This window comes from Anabrus simplex, chromosome 2 (genome assembly GCF_040414725.1).
Source record: "Anabrus simplex isolate iqAnaSimp1 chromosome 2, ASM4041472v1, whole genome shotgun sequence".
NCBI lineage: Eukaryota > Metazoa > Arthropoda > Insecta > Orthoptera > Tettigoniidae > Anabrus > Anabrus simplex.
The window spans coordinates 1,172,715,784-1,172,729,972 of record NC_090266.1 but is presented as its reverse complement, the minus strand read 5'-3'; the positions used below and the strand labels follow the sequence as shown (position 1 = coordinate 1,172,729,972).

Here is a 14,189-nt window from a genome sequence, read left to right as displayed (position 1 = left end):
ATGGTGCAAGGGCTTATACGCAAGATGGCTGCCGCGCGCACTACTCCCTTTACTCCAACCCGAACTTGTTTACGACCATGTCATATTCTTACTGTACTGTCCTTAGGGTTCTACAAATTGTAACAGAGGACCTCTGAGTCTAGCGTTAACTCTACATACTTTATGCTAGACTCTTTTTTTATTCTGTCTAACCTTCCCTAGTAAACTCTTATTCATAAAATATGTAGTAGTATTAACGCATTAAATTGACAAAAATATCCCTATATTACTCTCATCGTCATGACTGATATCTTATGAATAAAATTTTAGGGGTCCGCTTTCTATAATTTCATTTATTTTGCCATATTTTGATGTATCTATCAGTTTTAAGTCAAGACTGTATCAGTGGATTTCAGCTTTCGTGTCTGTTTGTTCCACCATCACGTGTAAACGGCTGGATAGATCTCGACCAAACTCTTCATTTAGAATCAAATCATTCAGGACCAGGTTTCGATATGCGTATCATTTAAGTCACTGCACAGACTGGGGGTTTATAGGAGGACAAGGAGGATTTCTTTTCAATTTACGCTATTGATTATATCTCGACCAGACTTCATATTTCGAGTCTAATCATTCAGGAGCAGCTTTGATATGCATATCATTTAAAAATCACTGAACAGACTGCGATTTTTGGAAGACCAGGAGAGTTTTTTTTTCGGTTTTCTCTTACATTATCGATTCTGTGTAAAATCTGTGCACTATATGTGAAACGCTTCTTCATTTTAAATAATTTTTGTTAAGTACATAATTTCGCTTACTCTTAAAATGACTGAGAAAAATACTATATTCTACGGTCTTCATGCTCTGCGGCCAGTGATGGAAACCCTCAAAAGACCTACAGTTATTTCAAGGATCCATAACAGGAGAAAATCGGGGGATGCATAATATTTCGCTCGGCTTGAAAATTAACCCCACCTAATGTAACTGAACACCGAGGAAACATGAGGTACAGTACTTTTCTTTTTGGTGTCTGTCTCTCTTGTCTGGCTATGTATCTGTTGTATATTCGTAAAAGTGGAAAACTGTTGGACTTATTTCAACCAAACTATTTATTTGGAATCTGCTCATTCAGGATCGTATTATCAGGTGCATATGATGTCATGGTAATCACATGGAATTGGTATTTATGAGATTTTTTTTGCTACTTGTTTTACGTCGCACCGACACAGATAGGTCTTACGGCGACGATGGGACAGGAAAGGGCTAGGAGTGGGAAGGAAGCGGCCGTGGCCTTAATTAAGGTACAGCCCCAGCATTTGCCTGGTGTGAAAATGGGAAACCACGGAAAACCATTTTCAGGGCTGCCGACAGTGGGGTTCGAACCTACTATCTCCCGAATACTGGATACTGGCCGCACTTAAGCGACTGCAGCTATCGAGCTCGGTATTTATAAGATTATTCTCAAATATTTTCGTTAACATTAGGTCTATCAAAAGACTGTATATGACAAACGTTTAAGAGTATGTTACTCCCATTCCTTTATGCCATGTACTTATTTATCGTACGACGGATAATAACCTAGATTATTACGAAAAATTGTCCTGCATGTCACCATGTCACTTCATGGTGGGAAACAGGATAAACTAAAGAGCTATTTTACTGTTTTCGACACGACAGATATTGAGGCAGGTAACATCAATGTGAGAGCACCACGTCACTGATCAGAGATACAATTATGCAACCTGAGAACTATGGAGAATTTCGCATAACTTCGGGCCAGAAACTGTATCGTACGATAAATTTTGAAATCGTCGTCATTCTCTGTCGACTTTTTTTCACCTTCATCCTATTTAACGTTACTGCCACGCGCTGCGTAAGAAAATATCATTTTAACATGCCGCATTAAACGTATGTTACTTCGCATGACTTTCTGAAGGAAACGTGTAATCCACTGCAAATTCCCGTACGAAGAACGGCTACAAATCTTAGTTAAACAATAACATTGTTTCATATACCTCGATATTTTACGACAGTTATCGTTGTGCTTAATATAATTTACATGGTCTGCTATTTTCTAATGTTGACAGTAAGTTTACTTATTAAATAATCAAATTAAAGGCATAGTCAGAACACTTCAGATATTTAAAATTAATATTATTCACTGTAAATCGCAGAGTATATTACACAGTTTATTGTTGTAGCTAATTTCCTGTTCCCTTCATGCCCTGAAAATGAAAAAAAAATTACGTTACTAAATAAAATTAATATAGAATCTGCCTTTAAACCCCTATTAACAATGAGTACGGTACCATTTTTTAAAAAATCGTGACGCGCAGTGCGTTACAAAGTACTACTCCACGTTGTCCATTGTGATGCTTTGGCGCTGATCGGATAACATTCTCGTGTAGGTTGAGGAAGACGATTTAACGTCGCAGGAAGTCACCGGTGTATATTTTAAAAGACAAAACTTGCTGGGCGGAATACCTTCCTGCGGGTCTTCTTGTTCACCACGAGTGATCTTGCAAACAAATAGAAAACTTGAATAAATATGATTTCGTTTCAAGGCTGCATGGAGTTTGTTAGAATCTGACGCAATTTGTCCTGTCATGGTACTACTAAGTTCCAGTTTAGCATACTCCTCAATTGTCATGGGTTCTGGACGTGGAAGGCCATTGGTCTCTGCTTTTGGAATGCTCTCTGCAGTCCAAGTAAAATTACTCTGAACGTATGCGCTATTTCTGACCACACTGTGCTCACTGAATGCAGTCTGAGAATCGCGTACTGATACTGCCGACTCGGGGGGGGGGGATGATTCTACAGTTACCGAGCTCGATAGCTGCAGTCGCTTAAGTGCGTCCAGTATCCAGTATTCGGGAGATCGTGGGTTCGAGTCCCACTGTCGGCAGCCCTGAAGATGGTTTTCCGTGGTTTCCCATTTTCACACCAGGCAAATGCTGGGGCTGTACCTTAATTAAGGCCACGGCCGCTTCCTTCCCACTCCTAGCTCATTCCTGCCTCATCGTCGCCATAAGACCTATCTGTGTCGGCGCGACGTAAAAAAAAAAAAAAAAAAAAAAAAATTCTACAGTTGACTTAACAGCTTCTAAATGTCCATAGTAGAAACTAACAGATTGAAGCCAAGTGCCCCATCGTGTTAAGATTTGCTCAGGTGGCAACGCTACGTGCGGTAGATGTCTTTTATATTAGGGCAAATCCGGTACAGATGCCGCTCCGGTACAGATGCCGCATATACCGTAGGCAGAGGTTCCCATCGTCTGACCTAGATGGCAGTGTGTGTGGTTTCTCAGTTACTAAGGTAGAAATACTGTCAGCGGGTGTGATGAAAGTTGCTCGTATATTACGCCAATTATAGCCAATTTCTTGAGGTGAGTACATGTTTCCTCCTGACAAAGTTTTTCCTTGTGTCCATTTATTGTATATTAAGTCGGTTTCAAATGCTTAAATCAGCCGTTTTTAATACAGTAGAAGTCAGAAGCATAACTGTAATTGATAGTAAGCTCATTTTCGGCCCTGTTGGCCTTGACGTACGACAACAGGACGGTACGACCTCTCTAACTGATGATTGGGAGAGTTGCCGCACGACAGTCCGGTAGAGATGCCCCATTGAGATCAGATTCTAAAAGTGATCTTGAAACATTCAGTACTGAGAGGGTACCAATATTAACGTCAGCAAGACGAAAACGCAACCCAAGGCACTTACTGACGGATGCTGCAAACATTGACGAGAAGCGTCAAAAACAAAATGAAAAGGAAAAAAAAAGCCGAAAGAAAAGAAAACCACCTCTGACGCTGCACGAAACAGGGCACAAACAGTGAAGAAAACCATCTCAGCAAATGGAAAGAGTCCAATAAATTCAGAAACGAACCGCTGCTGTGAATGTTGGGAAAATTATTTCCTAACCACAAAAAAAGATGACTGGATCCAGTGTTTGAGTTGCAACCAGTGGCTCCATGAATCTTGCTCAATATATAACGACAGGTGTGTAGATTGTGGCAGAAACATTGCTAGAGAACAAAATGCTAGGAAACAATCGGTATAAATTTATACTTAAATACAATATCAGTTTTTGATTCAAGAAGCATATTTTCTCAGGACTAATTTACTATGTCAGGGCAGAATTATATTCATGATTGTATTGATGTTTTCTTTATACAACACGGAGAAAGAATCCATTGCACATGGATATTCATAGTAAATTGAAATTAAAATATGATTAAGTTAATGTTGTAAATTATGAATTCGATTTTTCCCACTGAATGATTAAATTATATCGATATAATTGTCTTATAATATGTGTTATAATGTTCAGGTATATTAAAGGTGAAGTAATGAGCTTAAATTTGGATCTTTCTTGATTATTTTACTTGCGGCATCTCTCCCGAGCAAAGTCGGCATCTCTACCGGGTGCCAGGGAGAGACGCCGCTGAAGTAACAATTATTATGTTCTTTCCTTTCTCCCATTTATTGTCAAATACCAACGTTTTGCTCATATCGGACCTAATGTACATATTTTAAAGTCATGCTCTGTCAATTTGCAGCAGTTTTAAAATTATGTCTACGGAGTTACAACAAAAGATATAAAAAGTGCGGCAACTCTACCGGATTTACCCTACTGAACTCTCATTGGAGCTTTCACAAATACTTTTTTGTTGACGCTTTTAAATTATTTACATTCGTAAAATTATTTCTCACTTCTTCAGCGACACGTTTCAATGCATTGTGACTTCCCCTCTCGGAGAACAATCATCGAACGAGAAATGCAACCATGCAAGCTAAGGGCGCCAATCTTTAAGTTGAGGACTTAAAGATAAAAATTTATAATCAAGCTTGGACGGACTCTTATCACAGGGGTGGGGTGATAGTGCACTAATCATTAAGCAGGAGAATTAGAAATCAAAAGGCTAATTAAGGCAGATTGATTAAAGTGAACTAGAAAAATACTATTTATTTTATTTAATATAAATGACGACGGTTTAACGAGAACTGAATTTACAATAGAAAATGAATTTAACAAAAAATTGAATGACTCTACTTCGCGAAAACTTGCAATATCTTTAACTCGCTTGCTCACCATGTAGTCTTGTTCTGCTGGTCCTTGGGAAGCTTCCATCCTTGTAGCGGGAACATCATCGGTCGTCTTTGAGATCTCTTCATCTGCAGCTAAGTACCATTCCTGCCTTGCAAATTGCACCTCCTACTAATTGGAAGATGACTTCAAAACTACCACTCCCTATTATGCTCTATCCCATATATTGGAGATAAGCCCTAAGTCATAGTTAGAAGAACCACCTTGGGTTTTATGGAGAGGGTACTCAATTAAGAATCCTTCCAACTTTACTGAAAATGATCTCTGAAGTTTCATTTCTATCTCGATTAATACTACCTATTGACTTAGACTGGTTCAAACCGGTCTTGTAGCCGAGCTGTACGTACTTCCTGATGAGAGTGGCTATACACCCCTCATTCAGAATTTCTAAGTACCACGTAGAAGATCAAGTAGAAGATTGTAGAAACTCAATAAGAATCACGTAGAAGATCAAGTAGCAGGTCACGTAGAAGACGAAGCCAAGAGCTCCAACACGCCCTTTTATAACCTTCTCTGGCGCTAATTACAGGTCGCTACACGTGGTCCAATCAGATGACACGTCTCTCCCCACTCCAGATATTAGAGTTGACGGGTCTTAATCCTGATATCAACTGTTCTTCTATTAGTCCTTTCACTCAGTATCCATGGCAACACGACGCTCCTTTGAAAATATAGGCGGTGATCAGTTTGAATAATTCTGGTCGAAATACGGTAGCTATCGTTGCAACGCTTGCACACGTGCTCGCTTTTCCCAGAACTTGATGTCTAAATTTGTCCTTCCTTCTTCCTCGGTGATGTGGCAAGATAGAGGAAATCTACTGCAAGTTAATTTTAAACTAATGTCGCAAGAATCTAAGTGAATATTAGGATATTCAGCCCTCGTTTACAAGTCGTAGTTACAAAGTAATGAAATGATAGTGAGCAAATGATTAAACATGAATTATAATACAATTACATACCAAAATAAATATCATGACGTTAAATTCCTGAATTAATTACACATAATAAAATTAACATAATTACACTGTAACGTCTGGAACGTTACAGCATGAGCTATAAGCATGTGAAATGAACAGTGTTACGGTAAATGACTTGCAGTGTTTTAGCAGCATCTGAGTGCAAAACAAGTGCTGTACCTGATTATTATGCCTTCAGGACACGAAACTTTCAAACCTTCGTTAACAAACCGTGCAATTGTTGTATGGTTTGTTTGCTCCAGGATTCTCAAACCGATTAGGTGTGACGGAAGGGGCTTCTGGCTCCAGTTTCCGAACAATAAGGTTGGCAGTGTACCGTCCCAAGGTGTCTTGTTTCATCTACTGCGATCCAGATATAGGAGTCCTGAATATCACTTCCACTAGATGCCAGTGTATCCTGGTAACACTCGTCCAGATAGTTCTTTCTAAGCGTATATTTCGTCTGGAATTGGCCTTTTGCAATACTTTCCAAGAAATGAATGATATTCCGGCACCTGAAGTTAGAAGACACGATGTTTGTATGCAATGAACTACGTAAATGTTGGTCATGTTGCGACTTCGTGGAGCAATCCACACTATACTCTCTTGCCACATTACCACTTTCCCGTCCATCGTAAAACATTCCTCAGTACTCGACCACGATCTTAGTTTTGGTGCAAGACTAGATATAATTGGACCCCTGTGAGTGGGGGACGCAGACTAAGAATATGCTCACGGTATCCCCTGCCTGTCGTAAAAGGCGACTAAACGAGGCGACCAAGGAATGATTGTATTAGAACCTTGAAACTACTTGTGATTAGTACAATCACGCGGGGAATACCATGGATCTCCTTTACTTGCGAGTAGTAAGACTGGGATTAGTAGCACCAGAGAGTGGTTCACTGTGGGTGTACGGTACCTGTGATTAGTACCACTATATGAGCGACACAGTGGGTGATTACTACACACTTCGAGAGGAATCCCACGGGAATACTGGCGCCCGTGATTAGTACACCTAGGTGAGGAACACCATGGGTATGCGTAGCCTATGAGTGGCGCCATTATGTGAAAAACACAACAGGTTTGCGTTACCTGTGCGTCATACGATATCTGTGAGTTGTATCATAATGTGTGGAACACCTTGAGTCTACGCTACTTTTTGATTAGTACCTCAACATGACAAATACCGTCGTTCTTTACTAGCGATAAGTACCATTATGAGGGGCCGTTGACATGGAGTTTGGACCCCCTTAGACAACAAGCATCATAGATTCGGAACTGTGCTTTAGAAGCAGCCCCTTGGTCAGTAATAGTATTGATTTAAGTTAGTTTCTGGGAGGGTGGGGCATTGCTGGTCGGATCCCCCGATTGTTTTAAAATAATATTTATCCATTCATTCATCATCACGTTTTGAACTCTGGTCAGTGGCTGATTTTGGACTTTTAAATTATCATATTTAATCTCATTTTGTACATTAGGGGCCGTTGACCTAGATGTTAGGCCCTTTTAGACGACAAACATCATCAGATTTATTTGGACCCGTATTTAAGAAGCCCACTTCACATAACTTCAGACAAAACAGAACACCACCAACGTACACTCGTCAGCAGTATCAACTTAAAACCATTTGCTCCAGAGAGCTAGAGTTATATGAATGATTCTCCTGCCGTGCGCTTGTCACACACGCGATCGTGTATTGGCAGAAATATTGTAGGATCTTGCGAAACCAAGCTGCATTCCCACAACTCAGGAAGCTCTCAGCTCCTTACTGTGTTTTCTCTGTATCTCAAAAGGAGGCCTAGCTTATGCACATGATCTTCCCGTTAGAGATTATTTGTGTTCACACCATGTCGTCTACTTATCGAGGAGCAGGTTAGAAACCCTAAAGAAACTATTCTCTTAAGCCAGCCTTAGCAAATGAAATATTCTCTGTATGGCAGAAAATTCGCCATTTATTTTACTAGAGTCTGAAAAAAAACAGGATCTGAAACTTTTTTTAATTTTGAGTAATTGTCTACAAAAATATTACATTCTTCACATATGTAAAATATGTAATATTACTAAGAATATGTAAAAATAAGTGAAATGAAACCCAAGTATAACCATATCAGAACCACAATTCGTAGACATTTTTAATTTTCCGTTGTTTACAAACACAGGAGTGGATCCGGGCCGTAATCTTCAGTGAACCCACGTAGTTTTGACTATAGTTTTGTGCCTGACAAGGAAAACATGACAATTATTCATTTTTTACTTTGGTAGGTTTAGAAACTAACCTACAGTAGTTCAGGTTCCTGGACACGATGTTGGTTATTTTATTATATAATTGCTTTATAATTAAGATTATGCCTGAGCATAACTGTGATTACATTAAAATGAATTGTGTTTTTCAGGATGTGTTGCCGTTTTGGGAGTCCCTAGCGAGTTTCCTCTGGTAAGTATGTAGTTCATGGTGGACTACTTCTTGGAATATTATTGTATTTTGTCACTGCCTGAATTTCATCATCTGCAAATATGATGGGCGGAACCTATAAGTCTCTAGCGAATGTGAAGCAATGCTTCCCCTTGTCCGCAATTTGAGATCATTTATTTCTCATTTGTTTCTATCATCCTTGTTAAAATAATCAAGCCATTCACTCTTTTGTTTACTTCTTGCCTTATTTAATTTAATTTAACCAACGGTGTATATCACACTGCAGCAGTGGGTTATGTACGTTCTGGAACGTTCGGAGATCCGAGGTTCGCATCTCGGTCACGTAGTTGTCACCCTACTTGTGGTATTTTACATGCACTCCTGGGAGAATATTACTGTGGTGCCCTATGACACACACTAGATACATGCATGTATAATAATAATAATAATAATAATAATAATAATAATAATAATAATAATAATAATAATAATAATACGGTCTCGGCTGCAGACCAAATGTGACTCCATTTAGGCGGCTTAAGTACGTGTGTTGATATTTCGATTGTTCTGCCACCCAACTGTGGAAGCGAAACTCGACGGTATGAGGTATGATTCTTAGACTGAGTAGTCAATTTTACAGGGTCGATATTGAGTGTGCACCGCTAGAGATCTTTAGCATGTCGACAAATGTGACATGGCGTGGCAAGATACGTGGCCGATCTTCAAAAATTGATTTCCTCCGCTGTGATGGACATAAGAGGGCTGTTTTTTTTTTAAGTTCCGATAGGCCATGAATAATAGACGTATCGAGATAACAAGATGATTTTATTACCAAAAGATTTGTACATTCTTACTTATTTCTCTACATTGTCACCATGAAGGTTGAGGCATTTGTCTTAATAAGAGTCCAGCGTTCCTATACCCTCTGCAAAGAAGTCTGCCGCCAGTCTATGCCAGGTGAGGAAGTCTACTGTGAGACCCTACGTCGCCACCGGTGAGAGATACAGAACAAACGAAGAGGCATACTCTCATCTGGAGTGGTTCTGATCCATGACAGTGCACAACCGCATAGTGCTAATGTGACAAAAGAACTTTTCCAAACGTTCAAGTGGGAAGTCTTTGACCACCCATCTTACAGTCATGATCTAGCACCCAGCGACTATCACCTCTTTGTAGAAATGAAGGTGTTGCTAGGTGGACAACGCTTCGCTACCAACGAAGAGCTCCAAGACGCTGTAAGGACCTACCTGAGCTCACTGGTGGCAGACTTCTTTGCAGAGGGTATAGGAAAGCTGGTCTCTCGTTATGACAAATGCCTCAACCTTCATGGTGACTATGTAGAAAAATAAGTAAGAATGTACAAATGTTTTGGTAATAAAATCATCTTATCTCAATACGTCTATTATTAATGGCCTATCGGAACTTGAAACAAACAGCCCTCGTATTACTGATAACACTACGGATTTTAAGTCATGCCCGTACTGTAACATGGTAAAAAGTGGTGATTTCAGGACCATATTTTTCTTGCTTACTGCTATACCTCATCAGTCATCACGCTTCCATTGCGAGGGAAATATTTTCTAAGTCTACAAACTGGAGGAAAATCATCTTAAGAGGTGGAACGCGGAAGGTCTTCAGGGCTACAGAATTTAGGTCGTTATACCTATCCTGATAGGGAGTAAAATTTGTTCATCATTCTGCTTTCGTAATTTCTACCACATTGTGATACTGTTGCCTTTACTGCGTTTCAGTTCAATTCTTCCTTCCCTCCTGTACATAACCACGTAAATTGTAAAGTGATATAAGAATATTTACATTAAATTACAGAACAAATCTTAGCTAGGCTATATAAAGGAAATGAATCAATGCTCATAAAACACAAATGCTTGAATTCATTATTTGTTGAAAACTCGGTTCGACGTTAGAATTAAGATTTCCTCTCTAACTGGTCAACGATTTGTTAATTACGTAACGAATGCATGAAACCAAGCGAGTTAGCCGCGCGTTCGCGTAGTTGTTGAATTTTCATTCGGAAGATGGTTAGTTTGAATCCGGCAGTCGGTCGGCAGCTCGGAAGATAGTTTTATCGGGCCAATTTGTCGTGCGGCTAGAGACGCGTGGCTGTGAGCTTGCATCCGGGAGATAGTGGGATCGAACCCCACTGTCAGCAGCCTTGAAAATGGTTTTCCGTGGTTTCCCATTTTCATACCAGGCAAATGCTGGGGCTGTACTTTAATTAAGGCCATGGACACTTCCTTCCCACTCCTAGCCCTTTCCTATCCCATCGCCGCCTTGAGACCTATCTCTATCGGTACGACGTAAAGCAAGTTCTAAAAAAAAGATGATTTCCCGTGGTTTATTATTTTTACACTAGGCTGTACGTCAGTTAAGGCCGCGGCTGCTTACTCACCAATACTAGCCCCTTCCCCTCCCTTGCATGGCCGTAAACCGTCCGATGTGTTAGTGCGGCGTTAAACCACCAGCACTGACAAAACAAGAACAAAACAAAACAAACAAATGCATAAATGCTGTCGTGTTCCGATATTTCGTATCAATCATTAACATGCAGCCGGCCGCGCGCTGTGCAGGTAGCATGCCTGCCTCTTACCATGAGGCCCCGTGTTCGATTCCCGGCCAGATCAGGGATTTTTACCTTCAACTGAGGGATGGTTCGATGTCCACTCAGCCTATGCGATTACAATTGAGGAGCTATCTGACGGTGAGATAGCGGCCCCGGTCTAGAAAGCCAAGAATAACTACAGAGAGCATTCGTTGTGCTGACCACACGATACCTCGTAATCTGCAGGCCTTAGGGCTGAGCAGAGGTCGCTTGGTAGCCCAAGGCCCATTGGGGCTATTGCGACATTGGGTGTAGTTTGGTTTTTTCATTAACATGCATCATATACAGGGTGGTTGGGAACGACGTGAACCGTGTATATCCTCCTTAGAGGGTTGGTCATGCTGATTATAAAAAGCGATGTCTCGCTCCATTGTCGTTTCTTCAGCTGTTGAAGTTAGCCAGTCAGATCGGTTCGTGGGAGAGTTCAAATGGGCTTTGCGAGGCGATGTTGCTAAATTTTCAAGTGACATCAAGATGGTTCGAGAGCCATGCCGGGAAATCAGTATTAAACACAAACACACCGTGGGTTTCAGCCGGTGTCACCTAGCGCACTTCCTATGGCGGGATCCTCTCATTTCGGAGGTCCGTGTTTCAATCACTCTCCTGGCTTAATTAATTTTCTTCGATTGGTGCTCTGAATCCGGTAGGTGTATTATGCCACGTGCGGATTTAGCAACACCGCCTCGCTGGGCCCGTTTGAATTCGCCGGCGGAGCGAGCTGATTGGATAACTTGAGCAGCTGATAAAATTACAACAGCGCGAGATATCGATTTATTTTTTCAAATTATTTATCAGTAGGACCAAATGTCTAACGCTCATATACTCGGCTCACGTTGTTTAAGTCCGCCCTATATTAACTTATATAACGTCACTGCTTGTATTCTTTCATAGCTATAATGTATTACCGGTAATACGTAAAATTTATGTAGCATCTAAATATCGTAATGCTGTTATTTATACGGGAGTGGTGTTCAGTAGCCGGGTATGTTGCTAAGGACAAGAAGTACTTAATAACAGTAATCCATTTTTTTTAAGTTAGGCTGCTAGTGATAAAAGTAAGGAATGAGAATGTGCATATGTCCTGTTACTGAGATTTGGTATGTATCAGGATGTAATAGGACTGTATTTTATTTGAACCTCGTGTGGCGATTCTTCAGCAGTAAATTTGAGAGGGCCAAGTAGGTGTGTTAACTGATCCCTGCTTGATTTTAAAAAATGTCGTGAATACGTTCGTTTATCCGTCTTCAAAAGAAGAGTGACCTGGAAAATTTCTTCATAGTTACTTCACTAGAATGAGGTAAGGTAAGGTAAGGATTATTCTGCCCGAAGGCAAGTCCGAACCTCCGCAGACGTGTTCCTGAGCCGGAGTGTACGTGCGGTAGGGTGGACAGTTCCTTTCAGCACCTCCATTCCCTTATCCCCCCCCAACCAACAGCGCGTGGCAACCCATCCAACTCCTGACCACGCCCAGTGTCGCTTAACTTCGGAGATCTCACGGGATCCGGTATTTCAACACGGCTACGGCCGTTGGCTCACTAGAATGAAGTCGTATAATATAGAGAGAAAAATCAGTCCAGGGTTTGTTTGTTTTGTTTGTTGGTTTAGTTATCATTGGCCCCTTTCTTATGCTTAACCACGCAAAGTGATAAACTAATATTTACATTCAGTTACAAAACAAGGGATAGCTACTTAGATAATAGTTCGAAAAATACATCAGGAAAGGAATAAATTCTCAGGAAACGAAAAGAAATGTGAAGCATAAAAGAAAAGGAAGGGGCAAATGCCGGTATGTGATAAAGCAAAGAAATACAGTATGGAAACGTTAACATAACGGAACGCCTACGAGGCGACCGCTACTCAGCCCGGAGGCCTGCTGATTACGAGGTGTCTTGTGGTTGGCGGGATGAATCCTCTCTGCCGTTATTCTTGGCTTTCTAGATCTGAGCCGCTCTATTACAGTCTGATAGCGCCTCCCTCAGTTGTAATCATGTAGGCTGAGTGGACCTCGAACCAGCCTTCAGATTCATGTAAAAATCCCTGACCTGGCCAGGAATCCAACCCGGGACCTCTAGGTAAGAGGAAAGCACCTTACAGCTACACCACGGGGCCAGCCGTATGATGGTAAACGGTGGCATTATTTAAACTAGCTAAATATTTTGCACATACACTCTATTACGTATTATTTATTTACATTCAATTACAAAACAAGGAATAGCTACGCTAGATAATAGTTTAAAAAAAATACGTAAGTAAAGGGAGCAGTGCTCATGAAACAAAAAGAAATGTGAAACATAATAGAAGGAAATACAGTTGTGGTACAATTATTATTATTATTATTATTATTATTATTATTATTATTATTATTATTATTAACGGAGTAAACAGCGTATTTTAATTATAAAATCACAATGTTATTAACCTTAAATGACTTACCTAGCAGTTACCCGCGGCTTCGCTCGCGTGGATTTCGTAATTTGATATAAGTAATCGTTCCTCCGCACTGTACGAGTATTAAGACATTATCTGAAAATATCTAAAGTATAGAAATTCACCGAAAAATTGAGTTTAATTTATCCCAGAAACTCTTCGTAAACCATGTTTGTTGTATTGCCTTTTGGGGCTAAGACGACCATGCGACATAGAACTGTACGGGTGAAAAAAAATTCTCTCGAATGGCAAAGTAAAAATGTTTCTTTATTTTAAAGGAGATTCCAATTACATATTTCCTCGTCTGTAACAGCTTCAGTTTTTGAGATATAAGTATCCTCATAAGATAATTAAACTTTTACTTCTTTCCACCTCTCTCCCCACTTATGTGGACTTTCCGAAAGCAAAAAAATACGTGTTTCTTTATTTTTAAAGGAGATTCCAAATACCAATTTTCACGTCTGTAAATTTTTAAGTTTTTGAGATATAAATATCCTCATTTACAAAATTCACACTCTTTCACTTCTCCATAGCGAAGGAATATCCGAAAACCTCCTTTAGTGAGCACCTACACTCCAGTATAATTGTATCTCCATCTTTTCATTTCTTGGCTCGGCGATGATGAATCAGTCAGTCAGGACATGTTATTTTATATACCGTGTATATATAGATAACACAATCGCACA

At 40.2% G+C, this 14,189-nt stretch overlaps 1 protein-coding gene across 1 annotated transcript in view; it reads left to right on the top strand.

The window, feature by feature from the left end:
* Positions 1–14,189, top strand: part of rut (rutabaga) — a 1,268,721-nt gene that overhangs the window by 440,133 nt on the left and 814,399 nt on the right. Inside the window, exon 4 of the mRNA XM_068226417.1 lies at positions 8,437–8,477. The gene's annotated coding sequence lies outside the window, so the exon portion shown is untranslated. The remainder of the gene's footprint in view (positions 1–8,436; positions 8,478–14,189) is intronic.